Raw genomic sequence first — 26,981 nt, 5'->3', positions numbered from 1 at the left:
TGTGCGATATTTTTTATCTTTTTTCTTTTTAGGGGGCCCACCTCCCAGCTTCCAAACAAAATCACTCACGAAGACTTATTCTTAGTTATGAATGTTCTGGCTTGTTTCTTGCTAGCTTTTTAAAATTATCCCAATTACCTTTTGCCTCTGGGCTTCACTCTTAGTCTGTGGATGGCTGGATGGCTGACCCCTGATGTCCTCCTCTCCTTGTTCTCTTGCCCCTCCTCTTCTTGTTTCTTCTCCTATTTATACTCTGCCTGCCAGCCCCACCTATCCTTTCTTCTGACTCACTACTGGCCATTCAGCTCTTTATTAGGACCACCAGGTGTTTTAAACAGGCACAGTAGCACAGCTTCATGGAGTTAAACAAATACAGCATAAACAAAAGTCACACACCTTAAAATAATATTCCCCAACATTTCCCATTTTGTCTAAATAAAAAGGTTTTAACTTTAACATAGTAAAACTATATACAACAAAAACAGTTATCAAGAATTAATTTACAATATTCAGTCCATTTGCATTCAGCAAATTCCAAGAAAATACATTACCTAGCTTAGTGTATCCAAAGTTTTATACCTAACTTACTTTCTATCATATCTAAGGAAAACTGCAACTATTACTATCCAGCCTCCAACTCTATGAAAGGCAGTAGAAGGATATAATATTATTTAAGTAAACAAAAAGTGCATTGCAAACAACTTCGAAAAGTTCTAGAAATGACAGAGACATATGAGTGTCTGTACAGTTACCCAAAGTTCTTTGCAACATTGGGGGCATCTATCTTTAGCCTACAGGCCCATAGTAGCTGGCAGACTTTTCAATGAAGCAGGAAATTTGAAAGACTGTCCCACCTATATTTGCAGTTTGTCAGTCACTTTCCTCTATTTTCTGCAGAATGTCTGGCAGTTTCTTCTGTGAAGCAGGAACCTGAAGGACCATGCTGCCTTGTTTTGATGAAGTTATTCAATTTCCTGTGGGCCCTGCATGTCCAGTTTATACAATGTACTGTCAAGCAGCCCAGGCAAGAGCAGCTTATTGTCCAAATGGTTAGCCTTGTCACAATGAAAGCAAACTCCTACGGAGTTTCTTCGATGCCCATCATCCTTTTATGAAGTAAATTGCTACTGCCCGAAACAGATGTGTCTCGCTGTGATGAAAGCCCTAAATTAACAAAACATTTTAAATGTCACATTCTGTAGGTGTTTGAAAGTTTTGAAGACCATCTATCTAAAATACATCAATTTAACCTAGAAACACACCTAGCATAGCTACAAAAATAGTATTAATGACTAACTACTAACCTATGTTTCTTGATTTGATTATCCTATATAGGTTATAATAATAGCTTTCAAAACTAGAACTTTATCTTGCATTTTAAAATGAACTACATAGGTACAATACCTTAAACAAAAGGAGACCCACATATACAACATGTGGTAACAAAAACAACCTTAAATTTGTATCAACCTACAAAACCCTTTAAACAAGAGTAGAAACATATATACAGTGTAACAAAAATAACTTTAAATTTATATCAATATACAAAATCCTCTAAACAAAAGTAGAAATATATATACAGTGTGTTGTAACAAAAATGACCTTAAATTTGTAGCAATCCTTACAAATACAAAATATTTTAGATCAATAGTTGTCTCCTAATTTATAAAAGATTCAATGATCTACCTTATTACTTAGCAGATTCAACAATTACCCTTTCATCCTATCAGTCCTATATCTCCCCTCTCTTTTTTTTTTTTTTGAGGTAGAATCCTGCTTCCTAGAGAGGCTGAATAAGCAAAGAGCTCACTTACTTTACCTCCTCAGGTCGCCCAAGAAATCCTTGTGGTTGTTCTCTCCCCACCTTATAAACCCTTCTCCACCTGGCTCCTCCCTACAACTTCCTGTCAGTTTCTGGAGCAGCCTCCTGACCTCAGGTGAATCTTATTTAATCAAACACATCTTTGCTTCATTAAACAAATGTTCCAGAACACTAACAAAAGTAACATACCTTAAAATAATATTCTACAACATGGGTCTCTGGGCAGGAAGACCAAAAGTCTTGGCTGGCAACTGTCCTCTCCACTCTGATTCCTGGCTGTGGCATAGGGAACTGGAGCTCAACTGTGCCCTTTGTCCTCTGTGCACCATGGGGTCCACTTCCAGGTAGGAATCGATTGCAAGTCCTCAGACAAATTGGGATGGTTGTCTCCCCTGGGCCATCTTCCCACCTACTTTGAGAGTAAAGTTTCATTGTGGCATGGCTACATAATGCCCTGCCTGGATCTCACCATTGTAGTTATTTCCCATACCCTTGTGTTGTTCTGGGGACCTGATTTTGTATCTTTGGCTTACAGGTTCAAGACAGTTTCTGCAGAATTCCTGAAGGACAGCAAAAGTACAAAGGGAATAAAAAGAAAACCAAAAGACCAAAATGCAGAAAACAAGGGGGAGAAAATGAAGCAGACAAAAGACTGAGGATCTAAGTCTGAAAGGGAGGAAGTGTGAAAAGATGGAGATAAGTAAGGGATAAAGGGAGAGTAGGATGGACAAGGGAGGATGAAGGAAGAAAAGATGAACTGAGTGACAAATTTATGATCTCTAGGTGGAATTTCTGGGGACCCGGAAGCTTATTAGCAGAGAGACCAGGATCCCAGAGCAGTGGCTGATCCCAGGAGGTAAAGTATATGTGCAGGTAGGTGTATAAAAAGATAGAAGTTCAGGGACAATTGGACAGGTTCTGTACCTTGACAAACAAGCTACTCACCGATCTGAGTCCCAGGTGATGAATCCAGGGTAGGGTCTTCCTCGTCACTGTGTCAAACATGGCCGCCACAAGATCACAAAGCCCGTATTCCTGACTTTATTACTCTGAAGTCTGTGATGCCTTTTGGGCTGGCACTGGCTGAGTCCTACCCTGGGAACAAACCCTGGCTTACCCCAGAACTGTAAAGCTGTCTAGAGCCCCCTTTACCTCAGTATTTGTCTCGGAAGCCCCAGGCATTCCTTACCCACTCGCTCCCAGACCCACAAACAAAAGGCACGTTGAGGTGTTGGTGGGAACAGCAAAGCAATTCCGCTTGATGGCAGTAGAGTACTAGGAATGCACAGATACCCTCCTTCCAGGCTCACTCCCTCCGCCCTTCTTTCAGGAAAAAAAACTGAAAAATGTCGATGTGATACCGAACTCCTAAACATCTTGGCTATAATTTGGCTCCACATAGCCAGAGAAGGGCTTGGAACATTACTTTATGCATCTGGCCTGGAAGGTCTCAGACCCTGTAGGAATCTCAGTCTCAATATATTGAGGCATGCTCCACAAGAACAAGGTCCAGCTTCAAGGTATAAGGGCCAAAAACTGAATAGGGACCTCCTTCACTAGATGTAAGAGTCAGGAGAAACCACAGAAACAAAATCTTAGGCATAAAATTGTCCTTGGCTAAAGACAGTACCACTCATCCTACCAAAAACACTCTAGCTGATACATGGGCATCAAGTCTGACCCATAGAGTGACCAAGACTTCCAGAGGCCTGCCACCTCCAAGACTGAACTTCCAGAGGCCTGCCACCTCATTGTTGAGACTGTAATGCTCAGATGAAAAGGACTCTACCCCTTTCTCCTCCAGACAGCCCTTTCAGCGCTTTAAAACTCTACATCTTGGGCTGGAGAGATGGCTCACCCATTAAAGGCTAGGTTCACAACCGAAAATATAAAACTCTCCATTTTTATCAAGACCCAGCTCAAGGGGTGCTTTTATGTTTCTGATAATGGTGATTGAAATCACTGTGATTGGCCTGACTTCTCACTAACCTGAGACCACCCACAATTATTGACTTATTCTAGAACCTACTTCTGGAACATACTTTCCAGCAAAAGGTCCCTGACACTATGTCATAAGCAAAGACATCCACCCTCTCACAACACCAGATGCTACACTTCTATGATCCCAACTCTATTGATGCACACACCTGTCCTTAAGCTGAGGGCTGCTTCTCTAAGGGCTTTAAGTTCAGACCAACAACCCTTTTGTGTGTGAACTTAGGTCTATCTTCCATACCTACTTGAGGTGTGATGCTTTGCCATGGTGTCTGGATGGTCAATGGCCTTCCTTCTCTGAAGCAGACACCCTCAGAATGCACTACTTGCTAAAGTTGGACCTCACTCTACCCATAATTCCTCTAATTGATGACAGACCAGCTTCCTGCTTTTGGCAGCTGTCACATGGTATGTGTGTAGGGGGGCAACTTTCTTAACCTTGATCCTGGATATTCTCTGGTACTCTTGAGCAAGTTGACCTAGGAAAGAGAAGCCTCCAATGGGAATAACCTGCTTTAAGAGCATTTTATAGCTACTGGTTTGGCCCAGGAGGCACTGGCATTGAAAACAGTCCACATGGCACCCTTCCCGTGTCACATCTACTTTCCTTGTTGACTCAGAACCACCCTCAGGAAGGACTCTGCCTTCTCATTTCTTTTCACAATCAGTTAGCTCACACAAGGATGCTCCCCCTGCATCTTACTGTTGCAGTTATTCCCGGACTCCTGGATTGGGCTGGGGTCCTGGGTTTCTTCGTAAACTCTTAACTAATAGGTAAAGGACATTGGACTCTTCATACAGAACTTCTGACAACAGCAAAAGTACAAAGGAAAAAAATGGAAGTCAAAATACAGAAAAGATGGAAAACTAGGAGCAATAAAAAGAAAATGAGGCAGACAGAAACAGCTGAGGACATCAGAATAGGAGGCAGGGTGTGAGAGAAGAACAGAAGGACGGAAGGGAAGAAGGAAGAGTTGAAAGGAGGAAAGAAGAAAGGAATGAGGGAATGAAGATCTGACAGACAGATTAATGACCTGTTGGTGGCATATCTGGGGATCTCCAAGCCCATAAACAGAGATAAGAATCCCAAGGCAGAGTCTGATTTCAGGAAATAAGGGTAAATACAGTTGAGAGTTAAAAAATATATATATCAAGAAGCTGGGAATCCTGTTGTAACCACATGCCTAAGGACAGACTCTGATCCTTGATGCTATGACATATTTGCACAGTTTCTGACTCCGGGGCAGAGGGCTCCTCCCACCCTGACAAATATGACTGCCACAGGAAACCCATGCCCGCACTTCTTTGTGTTGCTAGGTGATTGCTCTGGGGGTACAACGAGCCTCCAGGGCGGGCAAATGGTGAGGTCCTCACCCATTATCTGAATTGAGCTAACTGGAGCCGCCTTTGGTTCTGTGTTTGGGCCACGTTCCTCATTTATTCCTTGCTCCTTCACCCTAGACTTGCTGAGAAACAGCACGTTGATGTGGTGGCAGAAACATGAAAGCAATTCCACTTGATGGCAGTGTTGCTCCAATAATGCCAAAGGACCCTTCTTCCAGGGCCCATCCCTCCGCCCTCCGTTGAGGAAAAAAAGAGACAAAGACAGAAAGAAAAAAAGAAAGAAAAAGAGAAAACGAGCCAACAAATTGATACTAGACCCCAGGACAGCTTAGATCAATCTTAGACAACTCTGAATACAGATGGGTCTTGGAGCTTTACTGCATAAATCCAGCCTGGAGGTCTTTCAATCCTCAACAACTGCAAGTCACACTCTCAAGCAAAAGAACCACACAGGGAAATCCCCATCACTACATGCAAGAGTCAAGAGAAGCCCCAGAAGTTAAATTTTGAGCAAAAACAAGTCTTCCTGCTAAGGATGGCCCTCCCCCTCAAAGCCTCATAAGAACATTACAATCAGCACATGTGCACAGAGCCCTCAGGCGGCAACTTGACATTGGGAGACAGCAGTACCACATGTAGTGTCTAGGCCTCCCATGTGAGTACAGACAAAGCCTGGCCACAATCAAGGTTCTAGTTCAAGGTCACCTGATGCCACTCACACCCTCACACACCTGCCTGCTGAAAGAGAGTGTAAAGAGGACAGAGAATATGGGCAGATGACATGAGACAGACAATCATTCACCACCACCCCCACGACCCCACCCCTGTCCTAGGACCAGCAATGGCTAATTACCCAGCAGGAGGAGGATCCAGGGAGGCCTGAGGACAAAACCATATGGGAAGTTTCCTTGTGCCAGCTGCAGTTCATAACCCCATGGCCAAGAGTGAGAGCAGAGAGGACAGTCTCTGCTGAAACCCTTTGGAGGTTTTGGCCCAAAGGACCCAAGCTACATTCCTAGATACTGTCTGTGAATTCATGGTCATAGTGTCAGTCATATTCTACAGTACTTGGGTCATTATGACTTAGAGGCCTTCTCAGCCAATGCTGGAACTATAGGCTCCCCAGAATCCTGATTTGGGGAATAGAAAATGTCAAAAGAAGAAACTGCACAATTTTACCTGATACCTGCATAACATACTCTAGGGTAGGGGTCCAAACCATCTCTTTGATCTCACTGCCTGTGAACTTGAAGACTGGCAACCTGCATATAAAATACTACTTGTACCCACTTGACTTGACCAAGGAGGCACTAGTACTGAAAGCAGATCATGTGGTACCTCTCCTGTCTCACATCTACCTTCCTGGTTGACTCATCTTCATCCTAAGGAAAGACTCTGCCTTCTCCTCCTTCTTCCTGATCGCTCATCGAATCACAGGACAAAGATGCCCACCTGAAGTCCACCCTGGAATGCATGTTATCCACACGAGTTTATTCCGCATAATGTGGATTGTGCTGGGGACCTGGCTATGATGTTGAACACCTGGCTGAAGGTACTGGGCACAGAACTCTAACCGAAGCCCTCGTCAAGGACAGCACACTATAAAGGAAACAAACAGTAAGCCAAAATGCAGAAAAGACAGAAAGGAAGAAGAAACTGAACGTGAAGCACAGAGAGCAGACTGGGGATGTCAGCAGGATGAAGGGAGTGGAAACGGAGAAAAGGGAGGAAAGAAGGGGTGCAGTGAGGATGGAAGGAAGGAGAAAGGAAGTATGACGATATGGAAGAACTGACTGAGGATAGATAAACACTTGGTTCTATTTCTGGAGACCCCCAAGCCCACGTACAGAGTCTGGGATCCCAAGGTCAGAGTCTATCCCAAGGCCAGGGGTAATTATAGGTGAAGGTTCTAAAATAATCACGAAAACGGGGAAACGGGGAATGACAGGCACTCCATCCTTCTCTGATCATCGACACTTTGCACAGATATCTGCTTCAGGGCTGCTGACTCCTGGGCGGAGAGCTACTCCCCTGCCTGACAAAGACGGCTGCCACAGGAAATCCAAGACTTTACTTCCTGTGTCGCTCTGGTTATTGCTATGCAGTACAGCAAGCCTCGGGGATTGCAGTGGTGAGGCCCTCACCCGTCAGCTGGACCGGGCTAGCTGGAGCCCGTATTACTTCAGTCTCTGTACCAGAAATCCACAGTGTATTCCTCAATCCCTCGCCCCCGGACTGTTTGAAAGAAAGCAAAATGAGGTGTTGGTAGGAACACTAAAGAAATACCGCTTGATGGCAGTATTGCAACATTGACGCAAAAGTACCAGTCTTCCAGGGCCTCTACCTCCTCCCTTCTCTGAATGAAAAAACAAAAGGTGAAACTATTTGGCATTGGATTCCAAATGGGTAAATTCAATCTTGGCTTCTTTTCCCCAGAGGTGGGCCTTGGAGTCTTACTTTATGAATACTGTCTGGGAGGTCTCAGACCCCACAGTTTCTCCAGTCCCACTCCAACACAAGGACATGACATGCTCTCAAGACCTAAGAACCAAGCACCAATACTAAACCGGCAACCTGTAAATTGGAATCATGAGTCAGAAGAAGGCATAGACCTGCTGAGACAACACACCCAAGGTGATGTCAAGAACAGAAAAGCAATTCCGCTTGATGGCAGTGTTGCTCCATGAATGCCAAGGGACCCTTTCTCTGGTTCTCTCCCTCCACCCTCCTCCGAGGAAAAAAAAGAAAAGAAACTAGTCAATAACTTAATACTAGAGTTCAAGCTGGCTAACAACAATCTTGGACAACTCTGGTCACAGATGGGATTAGGAGCCTTCCTGTATGGATCCTGCCTGGGCCTGTGAATCTGGGGTGGGGGTGCAGAGTAGGCTGGGGGAATGGGGTGGGCCTTCAGTCCCACAGTTTTGAGGCACTGCATCACGATGGCATACCACACCCACAACATAGAAACACCATTCAGGAAAACTAATTGGATTCCTCTTCACTAGATGTAAAAGTCAGGAGAAGCCACAGCAGCAAAAACCTGGGCTGAAACTTGTCCTAGGCCTGAGTACCATCATTCCTGTCATAATATGATAGGAGCACTCTAATTGGCACATGTGCACAGGGCCCTTAGCTGGCAACTTGACACTAGGAGACAGCAGTAGCACATGCAGTGTCCAGACCTCCCATGTGAGTACAGACATAGCCTGGCCACAATCAAGGTTCTAGTTCAAGGTCACCTGATGCCACTCACACCCTCACACACCTGTCTGCTGGTAGAGAGTATACAGAGGACAGAGTATGGGCAACTGACATGTGACAGATTGTCACCCACAGCCCACAGCTACTTGGGGTGTCTTCAGTCCATGATGTTGGTAAGTGGATATGAAGGAGTCACTAAGAGGTTTCCCACATATCTTCTCCAAGGCAGTTGACTCATGGAAGAGAGCTCTTTAGGACTGTAACAAACATGGTTACCACAGGAAATCCAAGCCTGCACTTGCTGTGTAGCTCTGGGTTTTGCTCTAGGGTAGCATGAGCCTCGGGAGGTGGGGAGAGAGTGCCCCAACAAGTTGCCAGATCCCTGCATTACTCTAGGACTGGAATCCTGCCTGGAGGTGCTTTCACCTCAGTCTTAGTACCAGAGTCCACCTGATGGCAGTGTTGTACCAAGTGTGCCCAGACACCCTTTTCCCGGGGTCTCTCCCTCCGCCCTTCTCTGAGGAAAAAAACAAAAACCTATCAGACCAACTGCTTACCACTAGACAGCAAGGAGGCTGAGTTTAGTCCTGGATTTTTCTGCCCATAGGTGTTCCTTGGAATTTGGATCTGCCTGCAGGGGATGGGAATGTGGTGGTATGGGGGAGTGCCCTGTTTGGGGGATGAAGTGGGGTTTCTCTCTGTGTGTGCATGTGCGAGCCTGTGAACATGCTCACATAAACATGCTGTCCCAGTTTCCTCAGTCCAATTATATTCAGTCACTCCACCACAAGGGCATGTGATGTTCTGTAAGTCATAAACACCAGCAGGAATACTAAATTACTAATTGGAATACCTACCACTAGATGCAAAAGTTATGAGAAATCAGAGAAATAGAACATTGGGCAGGAACTGGACTGAGGGAGGAACACATCCCAACCCCACCCCCAGCCCTGGAGGAACACTTTACATGTCACATGTATGAAGCAGTCACAGTTAGCACCATGACTTTGGGGTCAACGGTGACCAATATTTTCCATGCCTACCATGGTTGTGCAGGCTCTGGAAAACCATGACTCAATGGAATTTATGGTTAGGTGACCCCTCCCAACTCTCACACAGGATGCTGACAGGGAAAGGGTTAGGACAGAGAAGTAGTTGGGCAGTTGGCAGAAGAGAGACAATCATGTACCCATGCAGGACCTGGGAGGACTAGTGATGGGTTCATACCAGGCAGAAGGAAACCATGACTTATAAACAGGACAGAAGACATAGGTATTGTTTCTATTTTTATTCCCCCAGTTCCTCATGCCATGGGTGGGAGTCAGAGTAGAAAGGACTAATATCACAGAAACCAATTGTTCTTCTTCCCCTAAGCCCCCAACCTGTGCATTCTAGGACCCTGTCTGTGAATTCATATGTATCTGCGGCCATCTTCAAATCTCACATGAGCTTTGTGTTGATGCACCTCCACCTCTGATGAAAGATGAGGTTCCCAGGGACCCTCACTGGGAACTACAAGATATCAAAGAAAAACTGCTAGTCCATCCCAGCTGGTACCAGCCTGTGAGATCCTGGGTTGTGGTTCCAAACCATCTATTGGGGCCTTCACAGAAAACAAACCTTATGATCTTATTGTCTGGAAACAATAGTTCTCTCTACCCCACACAGGCACTGCCACTCAAGATATTTTTCACTATTTCCTTTCTCCAAAGGACAGCATCCCTCCTGTACACGAACCTTTCTTTATCATGGGCATGCAGTCAAGTACAGATATCTGTAACCCTCTATCCACACAGAAGAAAGCTGTCTGATGGTATTTACATAGACTCTAGGACACCATAACACATGATAGAGATTCCAGGTCTCTTGGCTCCTGCCAGGATGACACTCCCACAACCATAGTGCAGAACTTTCCTCAGGCAGTCCTTGGTGTCACATTTGGGTTAAACTCAAAATAAATCCACCTCTGTGAGTTCGAGAGCAGCCTGGTCTATGGAGCTAGTTCCAGGGCAGTCTCCAAAGCTATACAGAGAAACCCTGTCTTGAAAAACCAGAAGAAGAAGAAGAAGAAGTAGAAGAAGAAGAAGAAGAAGAAGAAGAAGAAGAAGAAGAAGAAGAAGAAGAAGAAGAAGAGAAGGAGGAGGAGGAGGAGGAGGAGGAAGGGGGGAAGGGGAGAGGGGGAGGAGGAGGAGGAGGAGAAAGAGAAGGAAAGAAGTGAACAACTTCATCTTGGTTTCTCCTTCACATCTGAACACATGGAGAAGGACAAAGTGTAGGCATCAGGAGAAGAAATGCAGTGTTTTATACACACACTAGCGTGTCTTTTACACACACACACACACACACACACACACACACGCATGTCTTTTACACCAGAAGAGTACTGGAGCATCAAGAATGTGCTACAGAGAACAGACTGTGTATGTGAGCATGAACTGGAGGGAAGAAGTAAAAACGACAATAGAAAAGAAGGATGGAATAGAGGAAGGACGTCTGAGAGAGAAAGAAGGGAATGAAGAAAAGAAGAAGTACTGACAATTATATAATCTCTTTGTGGAATTTATGGGGATCCCCAAGACCATGAACAGAGGTCAGAATCCCAAAGGCAGTATGTGATTCCAGGAAAAGTGGGATAGGGTCATCTTGGGGTCCAACAATTTCATGTAGGCAGTGACACTGTTGTCCCCAAGTCTACTTGTACTATCTTCACTCCTTGATAGTGGTAGGAGAATGTGAAGGAGTCACAAGCAGGTTGTTCACATATCTTCTTCAAGACAGATGACTCCTGGGCGGAGAGCTCCTCCCACACTCTCAAACATGGCTGCCACAGGAATTCCAAGCCTCTACTTCCTGTCCTGCATGTGTATTGGGCTGCAAGTATAGTAGATAGCTATTCAGCAGGAGAAGAAAAAGCAAGTTACAACTCTCAAAGGGACATGAACTCCTTTAGAGAAAGTAAAATTATACTGAGTGACCATGAAGGAGTTGTGAAGGTAGAAATATTAAATTGTAGCATACCACAAGATATTAATAATCTGGTAATCCTGAGGAGAATCTAAGGGATTCAGGTTCCAACAGGCAGGGGTAGCTGAGATACAATGTTTTCCTTTGGACATATAACTATTTCAAGATTGAGAGAGATAAAGAAACGGCATAGTGGTAAATAGAGAAGCCGGATTTGGTGGCGCAAGACAGTTGGATTTGCTGCAGAGGCAGAGGCAGGCAGATTTCCAAAGAGAAACCCTGTCTCAGAGAAATAAATGAAGAAATATAAGTAAAAGAAATAGAGTTATAATAATAGATAAATAAATAAGCCATGTAAAGATGAAAAATACACAGAAAGTCTGGATACTGTATGTTATTGTGTTTTTCAGTTTTTTGATTGCTCAGGAAGGAACAACTGCTAAAGTACTCTTGATTATAAATGCTGCTGAATTAATTCAACATATATCTTTTGAAAATGCCTTGACTTCAAAAGTTAAGTATAAGGATATGTTACTTTGGAAAAGTGTTTTTGTTTATGTTTCTACAGAAAATGGAAAGCTGTGGATTCCTTCCAGGCTTCTGTGGTTTGATGAACCAAGACCCCCGGAAGCAATGGCGCAAGTGATTCGACATCTAAAACAGCTAAGATTATAGAGCCTTACAGACCCTTAAGGACTTATACAGGTTTCTGCATTTTCTTATGATCCCCATGGTAGGAACAGCGCCCCCATCCAGCACAAAGCAGTTTGGAATGAGCGACATCCAAATCCCCATATTGTTCATAAATCTTTGTTTGCATTTGAATGGAGTTACTTATAATTGATTAATGATCACAACCAATCTTTTTTTTAAAGGAAAAAGGGGATTGTGGTTTGGAAATGAGTACTCTGTATTGCTATGACTTTTCATTTATTAATACAAATTCAAGGTCAATTTTGTGATGTGTATATTTCTCTTGATTAAGTATTGTGCTTATACTGATCTTTTAAAACATAATGCATAATTGAATACAGACTATAGATAGTTACTCATAATCGTCAGAACTTATAGTTAGGTTTTCTAGATATACAGAAATATATTTGAGATACACAGTCTTCAAACCTTTCAAAGACTTTCAGAAAATGGCATTTAAAATGGTTTAGGGTTTTTCTTGACAATGAGAAATGTCTGCTCCTGGCAGCACCAATTACATCTGAGAGGAAGATGGGCATTAAAGAAACTCGTTATGGAGTTTGCTTTCAACATGGCAAGATTAGCCATTTGGGCAAGAAACTGCTCTTTCCTGGACTGCTTGACTGTTGTTACATAATCTTGACATGCAGGACCCACAGGAAAGTGACTTCTGAACTCAAACAGTCCTACAGGGTTCCTGATTCATGAAAGAGTCTATGAGACTTTCTGCAGGACACAGAAAAATGACTGACAGACTGCTGATACAGATAGACAGTTTGAAATTTCCTGCTTTGCTGAAAAGTCTTCCAGACACACTGTCGCCTATGGGCTGAAGATGGATGCTCCAACATTACAGAGAAACTTCAGGTGACTTCCCAGGCAGCAAGATGTCTCTGTCAATCCTAGTATTTATATATTATCCTTCGGTGGTCTTTGATAGAGTTGAAGACAGATAGTTGTAATTATAGTTTTCCTTAGTTATGATAAAAGATAAGCTACATATAGAACTTTGTACTCACAAGGATGGGATGAATGATATTTTCTTTAAATCTTGCTAAATGTTGATAGACAAAATATTATAACTGTGTGATGCAGCAACGATAAATGGCACACTTACTGAAAGTATAAGTAAGTATTTATTGTAGAAATTACTCACAAGAGACAAGCAAGTAACCCAGATGAGCCAAGTAGTTTTCCACTGCCAAACTGGGAGCCGGAAAGCCAGAAAAGAGAGTGAGACTTCTGCTGTTCAGTCTTTTACACCTTCCTCCATAATACCCCTAGCCATGCCCAAAAGTGGGCCTGGCTGGTGAGGTAGTTCACCGCCTACGTCCATATATGTCTTTAGTCATGCCTAAAATGGGGGTGGTTAGCAGAGTGGTAAACCGCCCTCTTATTATCTCATCTGTATGTGCCTCTAAAAAGTCACATGGTTACTGGCGGAGCACTGTTTCCTCCTATACCCATGCTATCAACATTCATATGTATCTCTTTGATGCTCTTCAGCCTGGAGTTCTGTTTCCTACCATGGTCATTCAAAACTACCAAATTATTGTCATTGATTTACAGGATTGCAGTACTATTTCTTTATATTTGGGTGATAAAGGTATGCTTTTTTCAGTACTTAGTCCTCAGTAATCAAGCACTGATACCTCCTTCAATGGAAAATACTTTCTCCACATGATGATGAACAGCTCCACCCTGTGCAAATGCTGAGCAATACATCCTATTAGACAAAAATTTCCTCAACCAAGGCACCAAAATGCATTTGCTTTAATGTATTAATAACCTCAGAGAAGTCAAAACCTGTCAACATCATATTAAGGATAATAAATTTAAATGCTTTCTCCTGGGGAGATTTAAACAAGGGTGAGCCCCAATTTGAATTCTTTACTTCTCTCCCCATTGTGCCTGTTGATCTGTTGCATGGGTCTGGGCTGTATACCTTTGAACACAGACTTTGAAAAATGTTTTCCTCTGACCCTGTGTGTGTTCTTTGTGTGGACCTGTGTCTGTCCCTAAGAAATTGCTTCTCTCTCCCTTTTCTTGAACAACACAGAAAGCATCATATGGGGGAAGAAATTAGGAATACTTCAAAGAAATATTTAACAGAGCTTTACAAAGGAATAAGTCACTGACTCCAACTGACCCCAACTGATCTAGATAAGAAAAAATATTACAAGCGCCATTGCTTGTCAACCACTGTCTTATGCTGTATCCAACATTTACAGTGGATAGTCATTTTATAAGACAGCTATTGTCCTATTTACTGTTGTCAGAATGTGATTATCATAACACATATCCAAACACACATTCATTACACTCTATGGCAGGAGCACGGAAAAGAGCATACCTTACACTAACAGCTGTGCATTTAGATCAGATTATACTGGAGGATTACTTGGGACACTCAAAGCAAGAAAGGATGGTTGTTGAATTGATCTCTTAAAAGCATGTTAAACAACAAAATATGAGTATAGTAGGCTATCAGTATTAAGTCCGAAGTGACCTCAAAGTACATTATTAACCCTAGTTGTGAGAATAAACAAAATTTTCAGTCTTTTAGAATGTAAAAGATATTTTCATTAAAAATGTATCACCCCTGGAGTGGACTTGGGTTAAGAGCTTGGCTGTTTTTCTCAGTGTGTTACTGCCCTGAAGCAGAATTGTCTTATTGATGCCGAAAATATTTCCCTGATTCTGCTTGGGTCCCAGCAGAACAGGATGCAGAATTGGAAGTCCATTGGAGAATCAAGGTATAGGCAGCTTGGACTAGTGTAGACTCCCAAAGGTCAAGTCCTGGGAGATACAGGAAGCCTATACACCTATGTCATGTGACTGCAATATCCAGAAGGGAAAACCAGTTGCTCGTTGCCCAGGAGAATGCATCTGACATTAAGGGATCTGGTGAAATTTCTTGGGACCCCCTTCCTGGCCTCCTCACATACAATAGTAATGTGAAACAGTGAACAGTCACTTTATCTCCTTTCTGGGCTACCCAGGCCCACTCTCAGCTAATTTGAAAGAGTCAAGCCTTGCACTGGAAATCCTGGAACCTGTCTGTGGTGTTTGGGATACAGAGAGCTACAACATAAAAAAGATCTTTTATCTTTCATTCTTTGCTCCCCTCTCCTTCCTCCCCACCTCTGACTCTCCATCCTTGCATGTATGCCTAGTTCCAAACACAAGTATATGGGTGTCTACAGAGAACTCAATACTGAGAAGGAATTGGGAACTTTGGAGAAAGGTAAGAGAAGTTTCCTGGGTCACTGGTAGGGATGGAGGGCTGTGGAGAGGAGAGAGTTTGTGACAGAGCCAGAGGTAGTTCACAAGGGTTGCCTGGCGATTCCTACGTGATGTTTCGGGTGGGGGACGGGTCCCAGGACCTGGTAGGCAACAGGGCATGTGGGACAGAATGTTACTTCTTTTGATGTGTCCTTGTCCCTACAACAGGGTCCTTAGCTGCCTTGCCTTTTCAGCAGAGGCTGTGGATGAATGCTGCCCCCTTGTGGCACCCAGTGTGAAGGGTGTGTTCCAGTGCCCAAATGAACCCAGATGGCTGGGTACCTGAAAGCCCTGCCCTGTGTCCATGGTAAGAAGAATTACAGTTATTGGCAGCTCTTCTCATCTCCCATCATACCCCCTTCTCAGGCTTGAAAAACTGGAGCCTTCACAAGTGAATACAGCTGCGTTTGCTTTGCCCTGTGTCCAATGACAGAGCTGTGTTGTTAACTAAGTGGTGGGGGGAATACTGTGACAAGGACACAGGGATGTGGCTGCTCTATTCCCTTATGGCATCTCCCCAACTTCCCTTATGCCTTGAGCTGTCAGCCACCACCAACACTCAGTCCTACCACAGTCTGCCTGTGTTGGTTTTGGAGGTAGGTCTCTTTCAACTGGAAGCTTGCTAGTGCTCTGAGTTCTAAGTGTTTGTATATCCATGACAGACTTGACAGCTGTACTGGTTAGCCTGGCGGGAGAAGTCAAATAGACAGCTCCTAAATCTCTGGGGTTAAGTGACTACTGTCCCTGGGGTACATGCAAGGAGGCAGATCTTCTCTCTTGTGTATGTTGTGCCCAATGTCCCCTATGCCCTTACGTCTTAGCCACCACCATTCCTCTGTCCTACTAGCACAGGGTCCAATTGGAAGTGTTTTAGAGGCAGACCTCCTTCAACTGAAAGCTTGCTGGGGTCCGAGTCACAAATGTTTGCACACTCATCACAGGCTTGATAGCTGTACTTGTCACTGGGGTAGGAGAGGTTTAGTAGATAGCTCCAGGTTCTCTTGTCAGGCCCCAGTAAGAATGCCTTGGCTGGTGAGTGGGGTGGTGGGGCTCAGAGCATAGTCCTCACATCCATGGATTTTTTTCTATAGTCTTGATTAGCATTGGCTTCTATGTATGTGCCTGTGTGTGTGTGTGTGTGTGTGTGTGTGTGTGCCTCTCTCTGTGTGTATTTTTATGTTCACATGTGTATATGCATCTAGGATAATCTCTCTCTCTTTCTCTCTCTCTCTCTGTCTCTCTATGTTTCTCTCTCTGTCTCTTTGTGTGTGTGTGTGTGTGTGTGTGTGAGAGAGAGAGAGAGAGAGAGAGAGAGAGAGAGAGAGAGAGAGAGAGAGAGAGTTATATAGGAAGCTAGGCCTCAGAGAGATAAGATTGAAGATCACAGAAGGCATGGAGTTGACACTGGGAAGGACAGATTGTTTTGTTGGGTAAGCCACGTGGGGATAATACCAGAGAAGGAACCACAGTGGGTCCAAGGTCTAGACTTATCCCTGGGTATCTGTTATGTATGTGGCTTAGCCAATCACAAATTTCATGGTAGCACTATGAAGGGTAACAAGACCTGTGATTGAGAGTTATTGGCATGGAACCTCTGTGAACTCAAAGCCAGCACACCCCAAGAGGGCTCCATTTCCAGCATCAGAGAGGATACCTCCAGGACTGTTGACTGAGAGGAAAGTTAGAAAGCAATGAGACCCCCATTGTCTAGTGGTCTGTTTTTGGGGATTTCAATGGGACCTCCAGAAATGTCGTGCCGTATTCACCAGAGAAGATTGCTTGGGAATGGGTTTAAATGAATAGAATGTCTATCAGTCAGCCAGCAGCTATACTGGGATTAATCAGTGTAGCTTGGAGCTTTTCTTGTTGAGCATTTAAGCACAAAAAACATGTTTTGGGTTGACACACTTCAGTTGACAAGATCATTTAGCCAGAAGCAGAACTATAGAAGCCAAAAGGCAAAGAATGTCTCTAAATGTACTAACCTTGCCTTATGTCTGTTCTTCAACCAACGATCCTTATAATTGGAAAACTCAAAACCCACCATTCTATGAAAAACGTAGAAAAACTGCCCCTGGCCAGGACAGAGAATCACTGCCATGCAGTACAGCCTGGACAGAAGAGATTTTCCCTTGTGTCCAACACTGACCAAGGAGACTTTAAACAATTTCTTATAGGTCCTTTTATATTTAAAAGTTTTATTTTTCATTTTATATAAACATTACTCAGCCTTGATACAGGGGGAGGGGCTTGATCCTGCCTCAACTTGGTATGCTCGGTCATTTTTCTTCAATTTAAATTAGAAACAAGCTTGTTTTACAAGTCAATCCCAGTTCCCTCTCATGCCCCTCCTCCTCTGCTCCCCTCTACTGACCCCCTATCCCATTCCCCTTCTGCTCCCCAGGGATAGTGAGACCTTCCATGGGGGATCTTCAAAGTCTGTCACATCATTTGGAGCAGGACCTAGGCCTTGCCCTGTGTGTCTAGGCTCGAAAAGTCCATTCATATACTAGGGATAAATACTGATCCACTACCAGAGGCCTCATAGATTGCCCAGGCCTCCTAACTGACACCTACAGTCAGGGGGTCTGGATCAGTCCTATGCTGGTTTCCCAGCTATCAGTCTGGGGTCCATGAGCTCCCCCTTTGTTCAGGTCAGCTATTTCTGTGGGTTTCTCCAGCCTGGTCTTGACCCCTTTGCTCATCACTCCTCACTCTCTGCAACTGTATTCCAGGAGTTCAGCTCAGTGTTTAGCTATGGGTGTCTGATTCTGCTTCCATCAGCTACAGAATGAAGGCTCAAGGATGGCATATAAGGTAGTCATCAATCTCATTATCAGAGAAGGGCATTTAAGGTAGCCTCTCCACTATTGCTTATATTCTTAGTTGGGGTCATCCTTGTAGATCTCTGGACATTTCCCTAGTGCTATATTTCTCTTTAAACCTATATTGACTCTCTCTCTTATTGCATCTCTTTCCTTTCTCTCCTCTATTTTTCCCCCAACTCAACCTTCCTTCTCCCTCATGTCCTCCTCTCCCACCTCCTTCTCCCCTTCTCTTTCTCCTAACCTTTTGCATAAACTGAAAGCTACTACCACCTTTTCTGATGATTAGACATGGTTAGATTCCCAGATACCCAGTAAAATTTTGGTGTCTTACCACCTATTAGAAGAATATCTCCAATCTGAAAGTCCTGCTTCCAATCAAAAGATGCAGTTGGACTATCTCTCAGATTGACAGCAATGATTAGGGGGGGTATAGGCAGAAACCAACCTCCCAGGACTGACCCAACACCAAGTTCCTATAATTGTTCAATTAACCAGGTTGGCTACTCCATCCAGATTAAGCAATACCCAATGACTCAAGAAATGAAAGGGGGAAAGCAGTCCATATTTCCAGGCTAGGATAGACAGGCATCCTGGTTCCCAATGAGTCACTCTGTGAAGAAGTCTAAGACATCTGATTCTCATGAGTCTGATTCCTCCAGAGAAAAAGGTGTCCACTGTCTTGGACATGAAAGATTCATTCTTCAGCCTCCCATTGGCAGAGGTGAGTCAACCCACCTTTGCTTTTAAATGCACAGACCCAGAGGGAGGTCATAATTGGCAATTTACATGGACCAGGTTGCCTCAAAGATTTAAAAATTCACCATTCTGCTTAGCTTGCCAATTAGTGGAGAGACCACCTCGAATGACCATTCCTGATAATGAACTTGATGTCTATAACCATCCTGAAGCCTTCATCCAGTGACTGATGGAAGCAGAGGCAAACATCCACGGTTAAACACTGAACTGAACCCAAGGAACCCAGTGACAGAGAGAGAGGAGCGATGAGCAAATTGGCAAAAAATGGGCTGGCAAAACCATCAGAGACAGCTGATCTGAACAGTGGAGAGCTCTTGGACCCCAGACCGACAGCTGGGAGGCCAGCATGGGACTGATCCAGACCCCCCCGAATGTGAGAGTCAGTGAGTTGGCCTGAGCAACCTATGGGGCCCTGAGCAATGGATCAGTGTTTATCCCTGGAATACAAACAGACATCGTGTGTTCATAACACAAAGAGGGATGCTCTCTCAGCCTGGACTCTTAGGGGAGTGCCTGGACCCTACCCTGAGTGAAATGACAGACTGTAGATATCCCCTATGTGGAAGGAATTGGCAATAGGGTGGGAGGCTGGGGGGGGGATGGTGCGGGGGTGCAGGAGGAGGGGAGGGAGGGGGAACTGGGTTTGACATGTAAAACAAGCTGTTTAAAATTAAAATAATAAAAAAATCTTTTAAAAATTCACCATTCTGGCCAGGTGTTGGTGGCACAATCCTTTAATCCCAGCATTCAGGAGGCAGAGGCAGGTGGATCTCTATGAGTTCAAGGCCAGCCTGTTCTACAGATCTAGTGCCAGGATAAGCTCCAAAGGTACACAGAGAAATCCTGTCTCAAAAAACCAAAAAGAAAAAATTTCACCATCCCTGTTTGATGAGACAATAAGTGTTGACCCCTTTCCCTTCTGTCAGAGGCTTCCACTGAGGGACTACAGACCTTGGGCTACAAAGTGTCAGCTAAGAAAGCCTGGCTTTATACATCAGAGGCTACCAACTTGGATGCCAGCTGAGGAGAGGCAAAAGGAACCTCAGAGCAGGATCGCTGCCATCTTTCAGATGCCAACTCCAAAGACTAAGGGACAGGTTCAAGAGTTCCTAGGTGCAGCTAGGTATTGCTGCTTCTGGATACCAGGATTTGTGGAAATAGCAAGGTCTGTATACACCAGCACAACGGGAGGTACTGAGCCACTAATTTGGACTGAGACTAAACAAAAGGCATTTGAGGCTTTAAAAACAACCCTGACTTCAGCTCCAGCCCTAGTACTTCCAGATGTCTCAAAGCCTTTTCATCTAACATTCATGAAACAAAAAACATTTAATCCAAACCTTGGAGCCATGGAGCCATGGAAATGCCCTGTGATATACCTGTCAAAATAATTGGACCCTGTAGTCACAGGATGGCCCACCTAAGAGCTGTATAGGCTACTGCCAGTCTAATGAAAACAAACACGTTAACTCTGATTAAGATCTTATGTACTAGCACCCCACAATGTGTTTGAGGCCCTCCTTCCAGGAACACCAGAAGGCTTACTGTCAAAGGACTATATTGGCCAGTACCAGGGCCTAGTCCTGGTCCACCCTAGAGTCCAGCATAAGAAACCCACCACCATCAATCCTGCTGCATTCTTGTGTAATGATGACCCATAGGTGTTCATCTATAAATGTCAAAAGATGAAAGATGAAACCAGGTATGTGGGAGCTGCACTACTTACTGCACCTCAGCCAGGGGAGCAGGACTGATTGATCTGACACAGGCTCTCAGATGAGAAAGCAAAATCATTCACAAGGATAGTTGGTACGCTTTTACTACTGTGCATGTCCATGGTGTGATCTATAGAGAAAGACGGATTCTCACCAATGAGAGTAAGGGCATTAAAAACAAAGGGGTGGGGTGGGGGAGGTGGGGACAGGAGAAGTAGATGGAGGAGAACTAAGCCCAGTATGTAAAATGAAAATAAATTAAAAATGAGAAAATCTTGGCTCTCTTAGAGGCTATTTGGCTTCCTCTATGAATTGTCCTCCTCTGTAGACCAGTAGAGCATATTGATATTCTGATTACGTACCACAACCTGCCTGAGACTCCATGGTAAAGAAGAAATGAACATTTCAAACCCAAAGGTTGATGGAGGACACCAGACGGAAAGATTATTCTTCCAGAAATAACTGTTAGGACTCTGGTAACTGACCTTCACCAAGTTACTCATCTGGGGTCCACAAAACTTTCTGAGTTGCTCAGACCAAAGTATGTTATACCTAGACTAGACATCTTAGTGTGGGATGTCTCAGCCAGATGCCAGGTTTGTGCTCAAGTGAATACAATACAGTGGGCCCTTACCCAGCAAGGGGGCCTAGTAAGAGATCTACATCCCAGTGAAGTGTAGGAAAACTGACTTCACCAAGATCCTGCCTGCCAGGGGTGGATAAATGTGCTTACTGTTTTTATAGATACATTTTCTGGGTGGGTAAATGCATTTACCTGGGAGGAAACTCCTCAAATAGTAGTTTAAAAGCTCCTTCAGGAACTGGTCACCTGATGTGGCCTTCCCTAGCAAGGGGATTTGACAATGGTTCCATTTTCATAGCCAAACCTCTCAATTAACAGCTAAAGCTTTAGGCATAGATTGAAAAATTCATTGTGCATATAGACCTCAGAGTTATGGGCAGATAAAACTAATAAACAAAACATTAAAAGAAACTCTAATAAAGCTCTCATTATATTCCAGCAAAGGATGAATAGATTTCCTTCCTTTGCTTTGCTTCAGGACCCACTGTACCCCATAGATAGGGATTTGCTCCCTACAAGATTACATTTGAATGACCTCCCCCACTGTTTCCCTAGCCCCGAAGCCACCTCCCTTCTCAAGTCACTACAGGCTCTCCAGTCTTCCATAATATGTATTTATCAAATTATCTAAGAAATCCAGGCAACATCCAAGTCTACCACCAGTTTCCAAGTTTCCACTTGTTCAAGTCCAGTGATATTATCTGGGTCAAACAGACAGCCAAAGGGATACTGGAACCAACTTAGGAGGGACCCTACATGGTTATTCTTTCCACTCCTATGCCTATGAAGGTAGTTATCATTACACTGTGGATCCACCACACCCAGGTCAAGAAAGTAGAAACTGCAGATGCCCCTGTCAAATGGACTGTCTCTGGGACCATGGGCCCATTTCATCAGACTCCAGACTCCTACACTCCCTACCACTCTACCTCCTCCTGAGTCTTAATGTTTTGTTTCATGGGTATGAGTATAGGGTTATGATCCAAACCTCACCACCCTCAGGTCTGGGCCTAGGAAGATGAAGGAGATGAACTGAGGAAGATGAAGACAGTGAAGGTATTAGTTACTAGGATTACAGACCAGCAACCAATTTTCATCTTGACCTTTGCTCATTGGTGCCCACTTTAAATGTCTGGTTATCCTGGAGAAAGGAAAGGTGTGCATGCCCTGTGACTGGACCCCCTACTTGCCAGAAAGTTTCCATTGCAAAAATTGAGGTTGCACCATAGAGACTTTCTAAAAACATACAAATAAATATATAGAAATAAAGACTCCTGACAAGAAATGCATGATAGAAAATGTAATCCAATGACTATGAAATAAAAACTCTGGAAATTCCTTTTAAAAACTATTCTGGCCTTTGGGAAACTGAAAATGTGGGGAATCAGACTCTATGCCATGGGAAGGGATTCTGAGGGATAGAGTTCACCAATCCCAGCCAGAAATCAGTCAGGATTACTAGTTATGCATAGCTATTTGGCCCCTGTGATAACCAGACTGTCAGCCCATTAACTGACAAAACTCACTGTGATTGGGGGCAGCCTAAATTAACATTTGATAGTTTTCAAGGGCCTGAAATTTGTCTAATATCCAAAACTTTTAACCTAGGTACTTCCCCTTCATCTGATACCTGCTGTTCTGCCTTATGAGTTAATTCATCAGGATAACAGCAATATTACTGAGCTCCTGGGATTATTTGATGGCCATATACTAATGGTTTGAATAAATATGTCTCTTCTGATGCTTTCCAAACTAAGTAGACTGGTTGATCAGATCTAGAGGTATTAAAAGTTTCAGCTTCTGAATTAAAACATCATTTAGATTCCTTTACAGAAGTGGTTCCTCAAAATTGAACAGGCTTAGACTTACTTCTAATGGAATATAAGAAAGTATTTATGGCTTTTGGAAAAACCTGTTGTTTCTAGGCTAATTGATCAGGAGCAAAAAAAAGGAAAGAAAAAAAAGAAGTTTTGCCATGGCCATGGTTGGAACCAAACAAAAATTCAACATTGGTACAAATCTCTGTTCTCTTGGTTCCCCTGGCTAACTACTCTGCTATCAGCACTGGCTAGGCTTTTAATTCTCATTCTGATGGAATTATTGGTGATGCACTGCATCTTAAACTATATGGTCAATTATCTATCAGTTTGGTGAAACTGATGGTCCTTACCCAACTACACTTCTTTAGAGAAGGATGAATCCACGATTTGACCCATTCAGTAAAACCAGTGAAGAATATAACAGAGTCCCAGACCTTAGCACAACTGACTCCATGATGGAAGTACCATTCGGGCCATAAAACTCAACATGTGGGCACTAACATTTGTCAAAACAAAAACAAAGACCAATCCATCAAAGTCCACAGTTCTAGGAAAGTCTCTAAATATGCTAACCTTGCCTTTCGGCTTCTATGGTTCTTTTCTGGCTAACTGAAGTATGTCAACCCAGAACATGATTTTCATGCTTAGAAGCTCACCCTGAGAAATGTTCAGGGCTACACTGGGATCCTGAACATCCAATGTAGTTGGTGGCCTAATAAAGACTTTCTATTGTCGTAAACTCATGTCAGAGTAGTCTTCTCTGGTCAATATTCCACAACAGGAAGGCCTTTCTCAATAGGACTCAATTTGCCCAAAAATGAACACTGAGTAGGACTTCATAAAAGTATTTTAGTTTCTGGGAAGATAAACAAATAGCCAACCAGGTGAAGAGGAAGCCCAAATAAAACTGGAAAATTCTCTGCCAGTTATTCTTTGTACAGTAGATTAGTATCCAGAATGTGTATTGAACTAAAAAAACCAGCAAAAGACCCAAATGACACATTTGAAAATTGGGCCTATGAATTTGAAGGTGAGTGGAAAGTGTATATGGGAGTTTTCTAAGGAGGAAAGGAAAGGACTAAATGTTGTAATTATATTTAATCCCCCCAAATGGGCCTGCAATCTGAACAGAAAGATCTCAAATGATTAAAATAGCACCTAAGAATAACTCAAAAATGTTCATTGTTCCCAGTAATTGGGAAAAGCAAAACAACTTTGAGATTTCATGTATCTCAGCCCAGTTAGAATGGCAAAGATCAACAAAACAATGAAGAGTGGGAGGGGGTTTTTGAGTAAAGGGAAACCTCACTCACTGTTGTTGAGATTGCAAACTGGTGGAGCCACTTTGAAAATCAGTGTGGATAAGGCTCAGAAAACTAAAAACAAATTCATCAGATGACCAAGCTATACCACTCTTTCACACAAATGCCCAAGGGCTCGACATAATTATTCACTGATACTTGCTTAGCCATGTTCATTGCTGCCCTATTTACAATGGCTAAGAAATTGAAACAACCTATATGTTCTACAAGTGACAAATGTATAGTGAAAATGTAGTACATGTATACTTAATGATCATTTCAAAATAAAGTACAACTTTTGGTTTGGTAATGCAATTGTTTTGCAGTATACTTTGATAGTGTTACCTCAAAATATGCAACTACAACAAGAAACATAATAAACCACATGGACTTCAAAACAGAAATTGCATGGTCATCTCAATAGAAGCAGAAAAGCCTTTGACAAAAATCTAATATGCCTTCATGGTAAAAGTTCTCAGGAATGTAGGACTAGAGGGATCATACAAGAACATAGTGAAAATTGTATATGAGAATCCCATAGCTGAAATCCTAAATGGAGAAAAACAAACAATCCTATTTAAGTCAAGAATGAGACATGGACATCCACTATCCCCACTTCTTTTCAGTCCTGTGACCAGAAGCCTGATTTGAGGACAAGGACATATTAAAAGAAGAACATTCCATAACTCCTGCCACTATATCTGCCAAGCCATTGTATTGAGCTCCCAAATTATCAATCTCCTACACATAGCCAGGCATCCATTGAGAGCTATCTCGAAGTCTGGCAAAGTATCTCTCCTCTCCGAGTGATCTACCCCACCCCAATCAGCAGGATGACTCAGGAAACTTGACACACTTTCCTTTTTCCAAAGTCCCTAAGTCACTCTCAGGGTGACTTGCTGTGAGGAGCCACATGTACTGAGTGAGTTTTGTCCAGGTTTCTTTGAGACCTAACAACACCAAGGAAATCCAGAGCACCATAAAGATACACTTTAAAATCTATACTCCACCAAATTGTAAAATCAGAGAAGTGGATAATTTTCTCAATAGGTATGACTTAACAAATTTATATCAAGTTTAGCTAAGCAATTTGGACAGACCTATAAGCTCTAGTGAATAGAACTAGTCATTTAAAGTCCCCAACCCCCCAAAAGCCCAGGGACAGACGGTTTTAGCACAGAAGTCTACCAGACTTGCAAAGAAGAATTAATGCCAACATGTCTGAAATTATTCCACACATAGAAACAGAAGGGACATTGGGCAATTCATGTTCTGAAGCCACAGTTACCCTAATACCAAAATCACATAAAGAATCAACAAAGAGAATTATAGATCAATTTCTCTTTTGTACATAGATGTGAAAGTACCCAGTAAAATACTCACAAATGTAGTCCAAGAACACATAAAAAAGACCATTCACCGTGGTCAAGTGGTCTTCATCCCAGAGATACCTGGATGTTTCAGTATATGAAAATCAATAAATGTAGTCTTAAATGGATTTTTTGGAGTTTTTTGTTTGTTTTGGTTTTCCGAGACAGGGTTTCTCTGTGGCTTTGGACGCTGTGCTGAAACTAGCTCTTGTAGACCAGGATGGTCTCAAACTCACAGAGATCCACCTGCCTTGGCCTTCCAAGTGCTGGGATTAAAGGCATACACCACCACTGCCCGGCTAGAATGGATTTTTTTGTATAAACAAACCAAAAGACAAAAACTACATGATCATCTTATTACATGAAGAAAAGTCCTATGACAAAATCTAATATCCCTCCATGATAAAAATCCTAGAGAGAATAAGGATAAAAGAGACATAACTAAACATAATCAAGGCAGTTTACAGCAAATCTACAGTCATTTTACAGCAAGTCTATCAACTTAAAATGAGATACACTCAGCAATACCACTAAAATCAAGGACATGAGAACGTGTTCACTCTCTCTATACCTATTTAATATAGTACTTGAAGTCTTAGCTAGAGCAAGAAGAAAATTGAAAAAGATCAGGAGGATACAAATAGGAAAGGAAGAAAGCAAAATATCTTTATTTGCAGGTATGTGTTAGATCTCAGACATAGGACAAATGGCTAACTTAAGTGCCTATTTATCACATAAAAGGGAACCTGGCCACTTGCCTCTCCAGCATCCCTCAGTTCCTAACCTTTAAGGGTATGGCTGGCATAACCTGCCCCCTACCCTAAACTTTTCTAGCCCAGGCCCTGGGCTGTTGTTCTCCAAGCTGTCCTTCCCTATATAATATAGCAATTTTGGTTACCTGGTCTTTGTTTGTCTACTCTTTATTCTCCTGGCTCTCCCCTTACCCCTTTCCTCATATGGTATGGACAGGGGTCAAGTTCATTCTGTACTCTATCAGGAGTTCTTACTCTTCCAACATACCCAGAAACAGTAATATCCTTCCTTTTTATTTATTTTTCCATAAAATATGATAATAAACCTAAGTAATCCTAAACCTTCCAATGGCAAATTCCTTCAGCTGATAAACATTATCAGCAAAGTTGCTGAGTACAAAATTAACAAAAAAATCGGTAGCCCTCCCATATACACATGAGGAATGGGATGACAGGGAAACACCTTTCACAACAGCCTTAAATAATACAAAATATTCTGCGATGAATAAGAAGTAGTGAAAGTCTTGTATGATAACAATTTCAAGTCTT

At 43.0% G+C, this 26,981-nt stretch overlaps 2 long non-coding RNA genes across 2 annotated transcripts; one reads left to right on the top strand and one right to left on the bottom strand.

Annotated features, from left to right (window-relative positions):
* Positions 1 to 398: 398 nt before the first annotated feature.
* LOC110339547 lies at positions 399 to 2,897 on the bottom strand. The gene is made up of 3 exons (XR_002381606.2): positions 2,768 to 2,897; positions 2,012 to 2,234; positions 399 to 1,164 (listed from the first exon to the last, which is right to left on the bottom strand). It is a non-coding gene; the product is annotated as an uncharacterized LOC110339547 (long non-coding RNA).
* Positions 2,898 to 13,100: 10,203 nt separating this feature from the next.
* LOC121140026 lies at positions 13,101 to 24,620 on the top strand. Its single transcript, XR_005876848.1, has 2 exons — positions 13,101 to 15,614; positions 19,818 to 24,620. It is a non-coding gene; the product is annotated as an uncharacterized LOC121140026 (long non-coding RNA).
* The last annotated feature ends 2,361 nt before the right edge of the window (positions 24,621 to 26,981 follow it).

This window comes from Mesocricetus auratus, unplaced genomic scaffold (assembly GCF_017639785.1).
Source record: "Mesocricetus auratus isolate SY011 unplaced genomic scaffold, BCM_Maur_2.0 Super-Scaffold_100003, whole genome shotgun sequence".
Classification (NCBI taxonomy): domain Eukaryota; kingdom Metazoa; phylum Chordata; class Mammalia; order Rodentia; family Cricetidae; genus Mesocricetus; species Mesocricetus auratus.
Note: the sequence above shows the minus strand (reverse complement) of the source record. Positions and strands in the feature narration are given on the sequence as shown.